General features: G+C 49.0%; 1 long non-coding RNA gene across 1 annotated transcript in view; it reads left to right on the forward strand.

Moving 5' to 3' along the window:
* The window catches only part of LOC309653682, a 76,266-nt gene extending 61,711 nt beyond the window's left edge, over nt 1–14,555 (forward strand). Inside the window, exon 2 of the long non-coding RNA XR_014259361.1 lies at nt 14,523–14,555. This is a non-coding gene — a long non-coding RNA (uncharacterized lncRNA). The remainder of the gene's footprint in view (nt 1–14,522) is intronic.
* The last annotated feature ends 2,881 nt before the right edge of the window (nt 14,556–17,436 follow it).

Below are 17,436 nucleotides of genomic sequence, written 5' to 3' on the forward strand. Positions count from 1 at the left end.
GAGTGCCGTCTTTTAGAGCCAGCTGAGAAAATATGGCCAGGCTGAATCTACCCGCTTACAACGAAATGTTTCACTTCAGAGTAGGAGATTTTGCTACCAAACACCAGGAGCCCCTTTCCCTCAAAATGCTGTTACTGTGTAGACTAGGGAAAGACACCATGGTTCCCAGCTTAGAACGGCTCTTTTCACTGTTGGTTTCCCCCATGAAAGAGTCAGACGTGCTGATCTCAACGAATCGGGCTGCACATCCCTGAATCCTAGGGGTAGGGCAGTTCTGAGCCAATGTGCCACCTAAGGAAAGAAATCAGAGTTTTCACCCTGGGAAGCAGGGCCTCAGGTAAGTCTGCCAACAGAGTGCCCTCCTTTATAGCCAGCTGAGAAATTCTGGCAAGGCTGAATCTACCCGCTTACAACGAAATGTTTCACTTTAGAAAAGGAGATTATGCTACCAAACGCCAGCAGCCCCTCTCCTTCAGAATCCTGTTTCTCTTTAGACTAGGGAAAGACAGCATGGTCCCCAGCTTACAACGGCTCTTTTCCCAGTTGGGTTCCTCCATAAAAGAGCCAGAAGGGCTGATCTCAAGTAATCGGGCTGCACATCCGTGAACCCTTGGGGTAGGGCAGTTCTGAGCCAAAGTGCCACCTAAGGAAAGAAAGCAGAGTTTTCAGCCTGGGAAGCAGGGCCTCAAGTAAGTCTGCCAACAGAGTGCCCTCCTTTATAGCCAGCTGAGAAAATGAGGAAAGGCTAAATCTACCCGCTTACAGCGAAATATTTCTCTTCAGAATAGCAGATGTTTCTACCAAAGGCCAGCAGCTCCTCTCCCTCAGAGTGCTGTTTCTGTGTACACTACGGAAACACACTATGGTCCCCAGCTTAGAACGGGTCTTTTCCCAGTTGCTTTCCTCCATGAAAGAGTCAGAAAGTCTGATCTGAAAAAATTGGCATGCACATCCCTGAATCCTTGGGGTAGGGTAGTTCTGAGCCAATGTGCCACCTAAGGAATAAAAGCAAAATTTTCAGCCTGGGAAGCAGGGCCTCAAGTAAGTCTGCCAACAGAGTGCCCTCTTTAAGAGCCAGCTGAGACAATGTGGCCAGGCTGATCTACCCGCTTACAACGAAATGTTTCACTTCAGAATAGGAGATTTTGCTACCAAACGCAAGCAGCCCCTTTCCCTCAAAGGGCTGTTTCTGGGTAGACTAGGGAAGGACACCATGGTTTCCAGCTTAGAACGGCTCTTTTCACTGTTTGTTTCCTCCATGAAAGACCCAGAGTTGCTGATCTCAACTAATGGGGCTGCACATCGCTGAATCCTAGGGGTAGGGTAGTTCTGAGCCAAAGTGCCACCTAAGGAATGACAGCCGAGTTTTCAGCCTGGGAAGCAGGGCCTCAAGTAAGTCTGCCAACAGAGTGCCCTCCTTTAGATCCAGCTGAGAAAATGTGGCCAGGCTGATCTACCCGCTTACAACGAAATATTTCACTTCAGAATAGGAGATTTTGCTACCAAACGCCAGCAGCCCCTTTCCCTCAAAGTGCTGTTTTTGTGTAGACTAGGGAAAGACACCATGGTTCCCAGCTAGCACGGCTGTTTTGACTGTTGGTTTCCTCCATGAAAGAGCCAGAAGTGCTGATCTCAACTAATCGGGCTGCACATCCCTATATCCTAGGGGTAGGGCAGTTCTGAGCCAACGTGCCACCTAAAGAAAGAAAGCAGAGTTTTCAGCCTGGGAAGCAGGGCCTTAGGTAACTCTGCCAACAGAATGCCCTCCTTTATAGCCAGCTGAGAAATTCTGGCAAGGCTGAATCTACCCACTTACAACGAAATGTTTCTCTTCAGAATAGCAGATGTTGCTACCAGACGCCAGCAGCTCCTCTCCCTCAGAGTGCTGTTTCTGTGTAGACTAGGGAAAGACACTATGGTCCACAGCTTAGAACGGGTCTTATCCCTGTTGGTTTCCTCCATGAAAGAGCCAGAAAGGCTGATCTCAACTAATTGGCCTGCACATCCCTGAATCCCTGGGGTAGGATAGTTCTGAGCCAAAGTGCCACCTAAGGAATGAAAGCAAAATTTTCAGCCTGGGAAGCAGGGCCTCAAGTAAGTCTGCCAACAGAGTGCCCTCCTTTATAGCCAGCTGAGGAATTCTGGCAAGGCTGAATCTACCCACTTACAACGAAATGTTTCACTTTAGAAAAGGAGATTATGCTACCAAACGCCAGCAGCCCCTCTCCTTCAGAATCCTGTTTCTCTTTAGACTAGGGAAAGACAGCATGGTCCCCAGCTTACAACGGCTCTTTTCCCAGTTGGGTTCCTCCATAAAAGAGCCAGAAGGGCTGATCTCAAGTAATCGGGCTGCACATCCGTGAACCCTTGGGGTAGGGCAGTTCTGAGCCAAAGTGCCACCTAAGGAAAGAAAGCAGAGTTTTCAGCCTGGGAAGCAGGGCCTCAAGTAAGTCTGCCATCAGAGGGCCCTCCTTTAGAGCCAGCTGAGAAAATGTGGCAAGGCTGAATATACCCGCTTACAACGAAATGTTTCACTTCAGATAAGGAGATTATGCTACCAAACGCCAGCAGCCCCTCTCCCTCACAGTCCTGTTTCTGTGTAGACTAGGGAAAGACAGCATGGTCCCCAGCTTACAACGGCTCTTTTCCCAGTTGGTTTTATCCATTAAAGAGCCAGAAGGGCTGATCTCTAGTAATCGCGCTGCACATCCGTGAACTCTTGGTGTAGGGCATTTCTTAGCCAATGTGCCACCTAAGGAAAGGAAGCAGAGTTTTCAGCCTGGGAAGCAGGGCCTAAAGTAAGTCAGCCAACAGAGTGCCCTCCTTTATAGCTAGCTGAGAAAATGAGGCAAGGCTGAATCTACCCGCTTACAAAGAAATGTTTCTCTTCCGAATAGCAGATTTTTCTACCAAATGCCAGCAGCTCCTCTCCCTCAGAGTGCTGTTTCTGTGTACACTAGGGAAAGACACTATGGTCCGCAGCTTAGAACGGGTCTTTTCCTAGTTGGTTTCCTCCATGAAAGAGTCAGAAAGACTGATCTCAAAAAATCGGCCTGCACAACCCTGAATCCTTGGGGTAGGGAAGTTCTGAGCCAATGTGCCACCTAAGGAATGAGAGCAAAATTTTCAGCCTGGGAAGCAGGGCCTCAAGTAAGTCCGCCAAGAGAGTGCCCTCTTTAAGAGCCAGCTGAGAAAATGTGGCCAGGCTGAATCTACCCACTTACAACGAAATGTTTCACTTCAGAATAGGAGATTTTGCTACCAAACGCCAGCAGCCCCTCTCCCTCAGAGTCCTGTTTCTGTGTAGACTAGGGAAAGACAGCATGGTCCCCAGCTTACAACGGCTCTTTTAACAGTTGGTTTTATCCATGAAAGAGCCAGAATGGCTGATCTCAAGTAATCGTGCTGCATATCCGTGAACCCTTGGGGTAGGGCAGTTCTGAGCCAATGTGCCACCTAAGGAAAGAAAGCAGAGTTTTCAGCCTGGGAAGCAGGGCCTCAAGTAAGTCTGCCAACACAGTGCCCTCCTTTAGAGCCAGCTGAGAAAATGTGGCCAGGCTGATCTACCCGTTTACAATGAAAACAGCAGCCCCTCTCACTCAGAGTCCTGTTTCTGTGTAGACTAGGGAAAGACACCATGGTTCCCAGCTAGAACGGCTCTTTTACCAGTTGGTTTTATCCAAGAAAGAGCCAGAAGGGCTGATCTCAACTAATCGGGCTGCACATCCCTGAATCGTAGGGGTAGGGCAGTTCTGAGCCAATGTGCCACCTAAGGAAAGAAAGCAGAGTTTTCAGCCTGGGAAGCAGGGCCTCAAGTAAGTCTGCCAACAGAGTGCCCTCCTTTAGAGCCAGCTGAGAAATTCTGGCAAGGCTGAATCTACCCGCTTACAACGAAATGTTTCTCTTCAGAATAGCAAATGTTGCTACCAAACGCCAGCAGCTACTCTCCCTCAGAGTGCTGTTTCTGTGTACACTAGGAAAAGACACTATGGTCCACAGCTTAGAACGGGTCTTTTCCCAGTTGGTTTCCTCCATGAAAGAGTCAGAATGGCTGATCTCAAAAAATCGTCCTGCACATCCCTGAATACTTGGGGTAGGGGAGTTCTGAACCAATGTGCCACCTAAGGAATGAAAGCAAAATTTTCAGACTGGGAAGCAGGGCCTCAAGTAAGTCAGCCAACAGAGTGCCCTCTTGTAGAGACAGCTGAGAAAATGCGGCCAAGCTGAATCTACCCACTTACAATGAAATGTTTCACTTCAGAATAGGAGATTTTGCTACCAAACACCAGGAGCCCCTTTCCCTCAAAGTGCTGTTTCTCTGTAGACTAGGGAAACACACCATGGTTCCCAGCTTAGAATGGATCTTTTCACTGTTGGTTTCCTCCATGAAAGAACCAGAAGTGCTGATCTCAATGAATCGGGCTGCCCATCCCTGAATCCTAGGGGTAGGGTAGTTCTGAGCCAAAATGCCACCTAAGGAATGAAAGCAAAGTTTTCAGTCTGGGAAGCAGGGCCTCATTAAGTCTGCCAACAGAGTGCCCTCCTTTAGAGCCAGCAGAGATAATGTGGCAAGGCTGAATCTACCCGCTTACAACGAAATGTTTCACTACAGAAAAGGAGATTATGCTACCAAACACCAGCAGCCCCTCTCCCTCAGAGTCCTGTTTCTGTGTAGACAAGGGAAAGACAGCATGGTCCCCAGCTTAAAACGGCTCTTTTCCCAGTTGGTTTTATCCATGAAAGAGCCAGAAGGGCTGATCTCAAGTAATCGGGCTGCACTTTTGTGAACAATTGGGGTAGGGTAGTTCTGAGCCAATGTGCCACCTAAGGAAAGAAAACAGAGTTTTCAGCCTGGGAAGCAGGGCCTCAAGTAAGTCAGCCAACAGAGTGCGCTCCTTTATAGCCAGCTGAGAAAATGAGGCAAGGCTGAATCTACCCGCTTACAAAGAAATGATTCTCTTCATAATAGCAGATGTTTCTACCAAACGCCAGGAGGTCCTCTCCCTCAGAATGCTGTTTCTGTGTAGACTAGGGAAAGACACTATGGTCCCCAGCTTAGAACGGGTCTCTTCCCAGTTGCTTTCCTCCATGAAAGAGTCAGAAAGGCTGATCTCAAAAAATCGGCCTGCACATCCCTGAATCCTTGGGGTAGGGGAGTTCTGAGCCAATGTGCCACCTAAGGAATGAAAGCAAAATTTTCAGCCTGGGAAGCAGGGCCTCAAGTAAGTCTGCCAACAGAGTGCCCTCTTTAAGAGCCAGCTGAGACAATGTGGCCAGGCTGATCTACCTGCTTACAACGAAATGTTTCACTTCAGAATTGGAGATTTTGCTACCAAATGCAAGCACCCCCTTTCCCTCAAAGGGCTGTTTCTGTGTAGACTAGGGAAAGACACCATGGTCTCCAGCTTAGAACGGCTCTTTTCACAGCTGGTTTCCTCCATGACAGAGCCAGAGGTGCTGATCTGAACTAATGGGGATGCACATCCCTGATTCCTAGGGGTAGGGTAGTTCTGAGCCAAAGTGCCACCTAAGGAATGAAAGCAGAGTTTTCTGCCTGGGAAGCAGGGCCTCAAGTAAGTCTGCCAAGAGAGTGCCCTCCTTTAGAGCCAGCTGAGAAAATGTGGCAAGGCTGAATCTACCCGCTTACAACGAAATGTTTCTCTTCAGATAAGGATATTTTGCTACCAAACGCCAGCAGAGCCACTCCCTCAGAGTGCTGTTTCTGTGTAGACTAGGGAAAGACAGCATGGTTCCCAGCTAGAACGGCTCTTTTACCAGTTGGTTTTATCCATGAAAGAGCCAGAAGGGCTGATCTCTAGTAAGCGGGCTGCACATTCGTGATCTCTTGGGGTAGGGCAGTTCTGAGAAAATGTGCCACGTAAGGAAAGAAAGCAGAGTTTTCAGCCTGGGAAGCAGGGCCTCAAGTAAGTCAGCCAACAGAGTGCCCTCCTTTATAGCCAGTTGAGAAAATGAGGCAAGGCTGAATCTACCCGCTTACAACGAAATGTTTCTCTTCCGAATAGCAGATGTTTCTACCAAATGCGAGCAGCTCCTCTCCCTCAGAGTGCTGTTTCTGTGTACACTACGGAAACACACTATGGTCCCCAGCGTAGAACGGGTCTTTTCCCAGTTGGTTTCCTCCATGAAAGAGTCAGAAAGGCTGATCTCAAAAAATCGGCCTGCACATCCCTGAATCCTTGGGGTAGGGGAGTTCTGAACCAATGTGCCACCTAAGGAATGAAAGCAAAATTTTCAGCCTGGGAACCAGGGCCTCAAGTAAGTCTGCCAAAAGAGTGCCGTCTTTTAGAGCCAGCTGAGAAAATATGGCCAGGCTGAATCTACCCGCTTACAACGAAATGTTTCACTTCAGAGTAGGAGATTTTGCTACCAAACACCAGGAGCCCCTTTCCCTCAAAATGCTGTTACTGTGTAGACTAGGGAAAGACACCATGGTTCCCAGCTTAGAACGGCTCTTTTCACTGTTGGTTTCCCCCATGAAAGAGTCAGACGTGCTGATCTCAACGAATCGGGCTGCACATCCCTGAATCCTAGGGGTAGGGCAGTTCTGAGCCAATGTGCCACCTAAGGAAAGAAATCAGAGTTTTCACCCTGGGAAGCAGGGCCTCAGGTAAGTCTGCCAACAGAGTGCCCTCCTTTATAGCCAGCTGAGAAATTCTGGCAAGGCTGAATATACCCGCTTACAACGAAATGTTTCACTTTAGAAAAGGAGATTATGCTACCAAACGCCAGCAGCCCCTCTCCTTCAGAATCCTGTTTCTCTTTAGACTAGGGAAAGACAGCATGGTCCCCAGCTTACAACGGCTCTTTTCCCAGTTGGGTTCCTCCATAAAAGAGCCAGAAGGGCTGATCTCAAGTAATCGGGCTGCACATCCGTGAACCCTTGGGGTAGGGCAGTTCTGAGCCAAAGTGCCACCTAAGGAAAGAAAGCAGAGTTTTCAGCCTGGGAAGCAGGGCCTCAAGTAAGTCTGCCAACAGAGTGCCCTCCTTTAGAGCCAGCTGAGAAAATGAGGAAAGGCTAAATCTACCCGCTTACAGCGAAATATTTCTCTTCAGAATAGCAGATGTTTCTACCAAAGGCCAGCAGCTCCTCTCCCTCAGAGTGCTGTTTCTGTGTACACTACGGAAACACACTATGGTCCCCAGCTTAGAACGGGTCTTTTCCCAGTTGCTTTCCTCCATGAAAGAGTCAGAAAGTCTGATCTGAAAAAATTGGCATGCACATCCCTGAATCCTTGGGGTAGGGTAGTTCTGAGCCAATGTGCCACCTAAGGAATAAAAGCAAAATTTTCAGCCTGGGAAGCAGGGCCTCAAGTAAGTCTGCCAACAGAGTGCCCTCTTTAAGAGCCAGCTGAGACAATGTGGCCAGGCTGATCTACCCGCTTACAACGAAATGTTTCACTTCAGAATAGGAGATTTTGCTACCAAACGCAAGCAGCCCCTTTCCCTCAAAGGGCTGTTTCTGGGTAGACTAGGGAAGGACACCATGGTTTCCAGCTTAGAACGGCTCTTTTCACTGTTTGTTTCCTCCATGAAAGACCCAGAGTTGCTGATCTCAACTAATGGGGCTGCACATCCCTGAATCCTAGGGGTAGGTTAGTTCTGAGCCAAAGTGCCACCTAAGGAATGACAGCCGAGTTTTCAGCCTGGGAAGCAGGGCCTCAAGTAAGTCTGCCAACAGAGTGCCCTCCTTTAGATCCAGCTGAGAAAATGTGGCCAGGCTGATCTACCCGCTTACAACGAAATATTTCACTTCAGAATAGGAGATTTTGCTACCAAACGCCAGCAGCCCCTTTCCCTCAAAGTGCTGTTTTTGTGTAGACTAGGGAAAGACACCATGGTTCCCAGCTAGCACGGCTGTTTTGACTGTTGGTTTCCTCCATGAAAGAGCCAGAAGTGCTGATCTCAACTAATCGGGCTGCACATCCCTATATCCTAGGGGTAGGGCAGTTCTGAGCCAACGTGCCACCTAAAGAAAGAAAGCAGAGTTTTCAGCCTGGGAAGCAGGGCCTTAGGTAACTCTGCCAACAGAATGCCCTCCTTTATAGCCAGCTGAGAAATTCTGGCAAGGCTGAATCTACCCACTTACAACGAAATGTTTCTCTTCAGAATAGCAGATGTTGCTACCAGACGCCAGCAGCTCCTCTCCCTCAGAGTGCTGTTTCTGTGTAGACTAGGGAAAGACACTATGGTCCACAGCTTAGAACGGGTCTTATCCCTGTTGGTTTCCTCCATGAAAGAGCCAGAAAGGCTGATCTCAACTAATTGGCCTGCACATCCCTGAATCCCTGGGGTAGAATAGTTCTGAGCCAAAGTGCCACCTACGGAATGAAAGCAAAATTTTCAGCCTGGGAAGCAGGGCCTCAAGTAAGTCTGCCAACAGAGTGCCCTCCTTTATAGCCAGCTGAGGAATTCTGGCAAGGCTGAATCTACCCACTTACAACGAAATGTTTCACTTTAGAAAAGGAGATTATGCTACCAAACGCCAGCAGCCCCTCTCCTTCAGAATCCTGTTTCTCTTTAGACTAGGGAAAGACAGCATGGTCCCCAGCTTACAACGGCTCTTTTCCCAGTTGGGTTCCTCCATAAAAGAGCCAGAAGGGCTGATCTCAAGTAATCGGGCTGCACATCCGTGAACCCTTGGGGTAGGGCAGTTCTGAGCCAAAGTGCCACCTAAGGAAAGAAAGCAGAGTTTTCAGCCTGGGAAGCAGGGCCTCAAGTAAGTCTGCCATCAGAGTGCCCTCCTTTAGAGCCAGCTGAGAAAATGTGTCAAGGCTGAATATACCCGCTTACAACGAAATGTTTCACTTCAGATAAGGAGATTATGCTACCAAACGCCAGCAGCCCCTCTCCCTCACAGTCCTGTTTCTGTGTAGACTAGGGAAAGACAGCATGGTCCCCAGCTTACAACGGCTCTTTTCCCAGTTGGTTTTATCCATTAAAGAGCCAGAAGGGCTGATCTCTAGTAATCGCGCTGCACATCCGTGAACTCTTGGTGTAGGGCAGTTCTTAGCCAATGTGCCACCTAAGGAAAGGAAGCAGAGTTTTCAGCCTGGGAAGCAGGGCCTAAAGTAAGTCAGCCAACAGAGTGCCCTCCTTTATAGCTAGCTGAGAAAATGAGGCAAGGCTGAATCTACCCGCTTACAACGAAATGTTTCTCTTCCGAATAGCAGATTTTTCTACCAAATGCCAGCAGCTACTCTCCCTCAGAGTGCTGTTTCTGTGTACACTAGGGAAAGACACTATGGTCCGCAGCTTAGAACGGGTCTTTTCCCAGTTGGTTTCCTCCATGAAAGAGTCAGAAAGACTGATCTCAAAAAATCGGCCTGCACAACCCTGAATCCTTGGGGTAGGGAAGTTCTGAGCCAATGTGCCACCTAAAGAATGAGAGCAAAATTTTCAGCCTGGGAAGCAGGGCCTCAAGTAAGTCCGCCAAGAGAGTGCCCTCTTTAAGAGCCAGCTGAGAAAATGTGGCCAGGGTGAATCTACCCACTTACAACGAAATGTTTCACTTCAGAATAGGAGATTTTGCTACCAAACGCCAGCAGCCCCTCTCCCTCAGAGTCCTGTTTCTGTGTAGACTAGGGAAAGACAGCATGGTCCCCAGCTTACAACGGCTCTTTTAACAGTTGGTTTTATCCATGAAAGAGCCAGAATGGCTGATCTCAAGTAATCGTGCTGCATATCCGTGAACCCTTGGGGTAGGGCAGTTCTGAGCCAATGTGCCACCTAAGGAAAGAAAGCAGAGTTTTCAGCCTGGGAAGCAGGGCCTCAAGTAAGTCTGCCAACACAGTGCCCTCCTTTAGAGCCAGCTGAGAAAATGTGGCCAGGCTGATCTACCCGTTTACAATGAAAACAGCAGCCCCTCTCACTCAGAGTCCTGTTTCTGTGTAGACTAGGGAAAGACACCATGGTTCCCAGCTAGAACGGCTCTTTTACCAGTTGGTTTTATCCAAGAAAGAGCCAGAAGGGCTGATCTCAACTAATCGGGCTGCACATCCCTGAATCGTAGGGGTAGGGCAGTTCTGAGCCAATGTGCCACCTAAGGAAAGAAAGCAGAGTTTTCAGCCTGGGAAGCAGGGCCTAAAGTAAGTCAGCCAACAGAGTGCCCTCCTTTATAGCTAGCTGAGAAAATGAGGCAAGGCTGAATCTACCCGCTTACAACGAAATGTTTCTCTTCCGAATAGCAGATTTTTCTACCAAATGCCAGCAGCTCCTCTCCCTCAGAGTGCTGTTTCTGTGTACACTAGGGAAAGACACTATGGTCCGCAGCTTAGAACGGGTCTTTTCCCAGTTGGTTTCCTCCATGAAAGAGTCAGAAAGACTGATCTCAAAAAATCCGCCTGCACAACCCTGAATCCTTGGGGTAGGGAAGTTCTGAGCCAATGTGCCACCTAAGGAATGAAAGCAAAATTTTCAGCCTGGGAAGCAGGGCCTCAGGTAAGTCTGCCAACAGAGTGCCCTCCTTTAGAGCCAGCTGAGAAAATGTGGCCAGGCTGATCTACCCGTTTACAACGAAAACAGCAGCCCCTCTCCCTCAGAGTCCTGTTTCTGTGTAGACTAGGGAAAGACACCATGGTTCCCAGCTAGAACGGCCCTTTTACCAGTTGGTTTTATCCAAGAAAGAGCCAGAAGGGCTGATCTCAACTAATCGGGCTGCACATCCCTGAATCGTAGGGGTAGGGCAGTTCTGAGCCAATGTGCCACCTAAGGAAAGAAAGCAGAGTTTTCAGCCTGGGAAGCAGGGCCTCAAGGAAGTCTGCCAACAGAGTGCCCTCCTTTAGAGCCAGCTGAGAAATTCTGGCAAGGCTGAATCTACCCGCTTACAACGAAATGTTTCTCTTCAGAATAGCAGATGTTGCTACCAGACGCCAGCAGCTCCTCTCCCTCAGAGTGCTGTTTCTGTGTAGACTAGGGAAAGACACTATGGTCCACAGCTTAGAACGGGTCTTATCCCTGTTGGTTTCCTCCATGAAAGAGCCAGAAAGGCTGATCTCAACTAATTGGCCTGCACATCCCTGAATCCCTGGGGTAGGATAGTTCTGAGCCAAAGTGCCACCTAAGGAATGAAAGCAAAATTTTCAGCCTGGGAAGCAGGGCCTCAAGTAAGTCAGCCAACAGAGTGCCCTCCTTTAGAGCCAGCTGAGAAAATGTGGCCAGGTTGAATCTACCCGCTTACAACGAAATGTTTCACTTCCGAATAGGAGATTTTGCTACCAAACGCCAGGAGCCCCTTTCCCTCAAAGTGCTGTTTCTCTGTAGACTAGGGAAACACACCATGGTTCCCAGCTTAGAACGGCTCTTTCACTGTGGGTTTCCTCCATGAAAGAGCCAGAAGTGCTGATCTCAACGAATCGGGCTGCACATCCCTGAATCCTAGGGGTAGGGCAGTTCTGAGCCAAAGTGCCACCTAAGGAAAGAAAGCAGAGTTTTCAGCCTGGGAAGCAGGGCCTCAAGTAAGTCTGCCAACAGAGTGCCCTCCTTTATAGCCAGCTGAGGAATTCTGGCAAGGCTGAATCTACCCGCTTACAACGAAATGTTTCACTTTAGAAAAGGAGATTATGCTACCAAACGCCAGCAGCCCCTCTCCTTCAGAATCCTGTTTCTCTTTAGACTAGGGAAAGACAGCATGGTCCCCAGCTTACAACGGCTCTTTTCCCAGTTGGGTTCCTCCATAAAAGAGCCAGTAATCGGGCTGCACATCCGTGAACCCTTGGGGTAGGGCAGTTCTGAGCCAAAGTGCCACCTAAGGAAAGAAAGCAGAGTTTTCAGCCTGGGAAGCAGGGCCTCAAGTAAGTCTGCCATCAGAGTGCCCTCCTTTAGAGCCAGCTGAGAAAATGTGGCAAGGCTGAATATACCCGCTTACAACGAAATGTTTCACTTCAGATAAGGAGATTATGCTACCAAACGCCAGCAGCCCCTCTCCCTCACAGTCCTGTTTCTGTGTAGACTAGGGAAAGACAGCATGGTCCCCAGCTTACAACGGCTCTTTTCCCAGTTGGTTTTATCCATTAAAGAGCCAGAAGGGCTGATCTCTAGTAATCGCGCTGCACATCCGTGAACTCTTGGGGTAGGGCAGTTCTTAGCCAATGTGCCACCTAAGGAAAGGAAGCAGAGTTTTCAGCCTGGGAAGCAGGGCCTAAAGTAAGTCAGCCAACAGAGTGCCCTCCTTTATAGCTAGCTGAGAAAATGAGGCAAGGCTGAATCTACCCGCTTACAACGAAATGTTTCTCTTCCGAATAGCAGATTTTTCTACCAAATGCCAGCAGCTCCTCTCCCTCAGAGTGCTGTTTCTGTGTACACTAGGGAAAGACACTATGGTCCGCAGCTTAGAACGGGTCTTTTCCCAGTTGGTTTCCTCCATGAAAGAGTCAGAAAGACTGATCTCAAAAAATCGGCCTGCACAACCCTGAATCCTTGGGGTAGGGCAGTTCTGAGCCAATGTGCCACCTAAGGAATGAGAGCAAAATTTTCAGCCTGGGAAGCAGGGCCTCAAGTAAGTCCGCCAAGAGAGTGCCCTCTTTAAGAGCCAGCTGAGAAAATGTGGCCAGGCTGAATCTACCCACTTACAACGAAATGTTTCACTTCAGAATAGGAGAATTTGCTACCAAACGCCAGCAGCCCCTCTCCCTCAGAGTCCTGTTTCTGTGTAGACTAGGGAAAGACAGCATGGTCCCCAGCTTACAACGGCTCTTTTAACAGTTGGTTTTATCCATGAAAGAGCCAGAATGGCTGATCTCAAGTAATCGTGCTGCATATCCGTGAACCCTTGGGGTAGGGCAGTTCTGAGCCAATGTGCCACCTAAGGAAAGAAAGCAGAGTTTTCAGCCTGGGAAGCAGGGCCTCAAGTAAGTCAGCCAACAGAGTGCCCTCCTTTATAGCCAGCTGAGAAAATGAGGCAAGGCTGAATCTACCCACTTACAACGAAATGTTTCTGTTCAGAATAGCAGATGTTGCTACCAAACGCCAGCAGCTCCTCTCCCTCAGAGTGCTGTTTCTGTGTAGACTAGGGAAAGACACTATGGTGCACAGCTTAGAACGTGTCTTTTCCCAGTTGGTTTCCTCCATGAAAGAGCCAGAAAGGCTGATCTCAACTAATCGGCCTGCACATCCCTGAATCCCTGGGGTAGGGTAGTTCTGAGCCAAAGTGCCACCTAAGGAATGAAAGCAAAATTTTCAGCCTGGAAAGCAGGGCCTCAGGTAAGTCTGCCAACAGAGTGCCCTCCTTTAGAGCCAGCTGAGAAAATGTGGCCAGGCTGATCTACCCGTTTACAACGAAAACAGCAGCCCCTCTCCCTCAGAGTCCTGTTTCTGTGTAGACTAGGGAAAGACACCATGGTTCCCAGCTAGAACGGCCCTTTTACCAGTTGGTTTTATCCAAGAAAGAGCCAGAAGGGCTGATCTCAACTAATCGGGCTGCACATCCCTGAATCGTAGGGGTAGGGCAGTTCTGAGCCAATGTGCCACCTAAGGAAAGAAAGCAGAGTTTTCAGCCTGGGAAGCAGGGCCTCAAGGAAGTCTGCCAACAGAGTGCCCTCCTTTAGAGCCAGCTGAGAAATTCTGGCAAGGCTGAATCTACCCGCTTACAACGAAATGTTTCTCTTCAGAATAGCAGATGTTGCTACCAGACGCCAGCAGCTACTCTCCCTCAGAGTGCTGTTTCTGTGTACACTAGGAAAAGACACTATGGTCCACAGCTTAGAACGGGTCTTATCCCTGTTGGTTTCCTCCATGAAAGAGCCAGAAAGGCTGATCTCAACTAATTGGCCTGCACATCCCTGAATCCCTGGGGTAGGATAGTTCTGAGCCAAAGTGCCACCTAAGGAATGAAAGCAAAATTTTCAGCCTGGGAAGCAGGGCCTCAAGTAAGTCAGCCAACAGAGTGCCCTCCTTTAGAGCCAGCTGAGAAAATGTGGCCAGGCTGAATCTACCCGCTTACAACGAAATGTTTCACTTCCGAATAGGAGATTTTGCTACCAAACGCCAGGAGCCCCTTTCCCTCAAAGTGCTGTTTCTCTGTAGACTAGGGAAACACACCATGGTTCCCAGCTTAGAACGGCTCTTTTCACTGTGGGTTTCCTCCATGAAAGAGCCAGAAGTGCTGATCTCAACGAATCGGGCTGCACATCCCTGAATCCTAAGGGTAGGGCAGTTCTGAGCCAAAGTGCCACCTAAGGAAAGAAAGCAGAGTTTTCAGCCTGGGAAGCAGGGCCTCAAGTAAGTCTGCCAACAGAGTGCCCTCCTTTATAGCCAGCTGAGGAATTCTGGCAAGGCTGAATCTACCCGCTTACAACGAAATGTTTCACTTTAGAAAAGGAGATTATGCTACCAAACGCCAGCAGCCCCTCTCCTTCAGAATCCTGTTTCTCTTTAGACTAGGGAAAGACAGCATGGTCCCCAGCTTACAACAGCTCTTTTCCCAGTTGGGTTCCTCCATAAAAGAGCCAGAAGGGCTGATCTCAAGTAATCGGGCTGCACATCCGTGAACCCTTGGGGGAGGGCAGTTCTGAGCCAAAGTGCCACCTAAGGAAAGAAAGCAGAGTTTTCAGCCTGGGAAGCAGGGCCTCAAGTAAGTCTGCCATCAGAGTGCCCTCCTTTAGAGCCAGCTGAGAAAATGTGGCAAGGCTGAATATACCCGCTTACAACGAAATGTTTCACTTCAGATAAGGAGATTATGCTACCAAACGCCAGCAGCCCCTCTCCCTCACAGTCCTGTTTCTGTGTAGACTAGGGAAAGACAGCATGGTCCCCAGCTTACAACGGCTCTTTTCCCAGTTGGTTTTATCCATTAAAGAGCCAGAAGGGCTGATCTCTAGTAATCGCGCTGCACATCCGTGAACTCTTGGGGTAGGGCAGTTCTTAGCCAATGTGCCACCTAAGGAAAGGAAGCAGAGTTTTCAGCCTGGGAAGCAGGGCCTAAAGTAAGTCAGCCAACAGAGTGCCCTCCTTTATAGCTAGCTGAGAAAATGAGGCAAGGCTGAATCTACCCGCTTACAACGAAATGTTTCTCTTCCGAATAGCAGATTTTTCTACCAAATGCCAGCAGCTCCTCTCCCTCAGAGTGCTGTTTCTGTGTACACTAGGGAAAGACACTATGGTCCGCAGCTTAGAACGGGTCTTTTCCCAGTTGGTTTCCTCCATGAAAGAGTCAGAAAGACTGATCTCAAAAAATCGGCCTGCACAACCCTGAATCCTTGGGGTAGGGAAGTTCTGAGCCAATGTGCCACCTAAGGAATGAGAGCAAAATTTTCAGCCTGGGAAGCAGGGCCTCAAGTAAGTCCGCCAAGAGAGTGCCCTCTTTAAGAGCCAGCTGAGAAAATGTGGCCAGGCTGAATCTACCCACTTACAACGAAATGTTTCACTTCAGAATAGGAGATTTTGCTACCAAACGCCAGCAGCCCCTCTCCCTCAGAGTCCTGTTTCTGTGTAGACTAGGGAAAGACAGCATGGTCCCCAGCTTACAACGGCTCTTTTAACAGTTGGTTTTATCCATGAAAGAGCCAGAATGGCTGATCTCAAGTAATCGTGCTGCATATCCGTGAACCCTTGGGGTAGGGCAGTTCTGAGCCAATGTGCCACCTAAGGAAAGAAAGCAGAGTTTTCAGCCTGGGAAGCAGGGCCTCAAGTAAGTCAGCCAACAGAGTGCCCTCCTTTATAGCCAGCTGAGAAAATGAGGCAAGGCTGAATCTACCCACTTACAACGAAATGTTTCTGTTCAGAATAGCAGATGTTGCTACCAAACGCCAGCAGCTCCTCTCCCTCAGAGTGCTGTTTCTGTGTAGACTAGGGAAAGACACTATGGTGCACAGCTTAGAACGTGTCTTTTCCCAGTTGGTTTCCTCCATGAAAGAGCCAGAAAGGCTGATCTCAACTAATCGGCCTGCACATCCCTGAATCCCTGGGGTAGGGTAGTTCTGAGCCAAAGTGCCACCTAAGGAATGAAAGCAAAATTTTCAGCCTGGGAAGCAGGGCCTCAGGTAAGTCTGCCAACAGAGTGCCCTCCTTTAGAGCCAGCTGAGAAAATGTGGCCAGGCTGATCTACCCGTTTACAACGAAAACAGCAGCCCCTCTCCCTCAGAGTCCTGTTTCTGTGTAGACTAGGGAAAGACACCATGGTTCCCAGCTAGAACGGCCCTTTTACCAGTTGGTTTTATCCAAGAAAGAGCCAGAAGGGCTGATCTCAACTAATCGGGCTGCACATCCCTGAATCGTAGGGGTAGGGCAGTTCTGAGCCAATGTGCCACCTAAGGAAAGAAAGCAGAGTTTTCAGCCTGGGAAGCAGGGCCTCAAGGAAGTCTGCCAACAGAGTGCCCTCCTTTAGAGCCAGCTGAGAAATTCTGGCAAGGCTGAATCTACCCGCTTACAACGAAATGTTTCTCTTCAGAATAGCAGATGTTGCTACCAGACGCCAGCAGCTACTCTCCCTCAGAGTGCTGTTTCTGTGTACACTAGGAAAAGACACTATGGTCCACAGCTTAGAACGGGTCTTATCCCTGTTGGTTTCCTCCATGAAAGAGCCAGAAAGGCTGATCTCAACTAATTGGCCTGCACATCCCTGAATCCCTGGGGTAGGATAGTTCTGAGCCAAAGTGCCACCTAAGGAATGAAAGCAAAATTTTCAGCCTGGGAAGCAGGGCCTCAAGTAAGTCAGCCAACAGAGTGCCCTCCTTTAGAGCCAGCTGAGAAAATGTGGCCAGGCTGAATCTACCCGCTTACAACGAAATGTTTCACTTCAGATAAGGAGATTATGCTACCAAACGCCAGCAGCCCCACTCCCTCACAGTCCTGTTTCTGTGTAGACTAGGGAAAGACAGCATGGTCCCCAGCTTACAACGGCTCTTTTCCCAGTTGGTTTTATCCATTAAAGAGCCAGAAGGGCTGATCTCTAGTAATCGCGCTGCACATCCGTGAACTCTTGGGGTAGGGCAGTTCTTAGCCAATGTGCCACCTAAGGAAAGGAAGCAGAGTTTTCAGCCTGGGAAGCAGGGCCTAAAGTAAGTCAGCCAACAGAGTGCCCTCCTTTATAGCTAGCTGAGAAAATGAGGCAAGGCTGAATCTACCCGCTTACAACGAAATGTTTCTCTTCCGAATAGCAGATTTTTCTACCAAATGCCAGCAGCTCCTCTCCCTCAGAGTGCTGTTTCTGTGTACACTAGGGAAAGACACTATGGTCCGCAGCTTAGAACGTGTCTTTTCCCAGTTGGTTTCCTCCATGAAAGAGCCAGAAAGGCTGATCTCAACTAATCGGCCTGCACATCCCTGAATCCCTGGGGTAGGGTAGTTCTGAGCCAAAGTGCCACCTAAGGAATGAAAGCAAAATTTTCAGCCTGGGAAGCAGGGCCTCAGGTAAGTCTGCCAACAGAGTGCCCTCCTTTAGAGCCAGCTGAGAAAATGTGGCCAGGCTGATCTACCCGTTTA

Source organism: Balaenoptera physalus (assembly GCF_965194825.1).
Source record: "Balaenoptera physalus genome assembly, contig: HAP1_SCAFFOLD_869, whole genome shotgun sequence".
Taxonomy (NCBI): domain Eukaryota; kingdom Metazoa; phylum Chordata; class Mammalia; order Artiodactyla; family Balaenopteridae; genus Balaenoptera; species Balaenoptera physalus.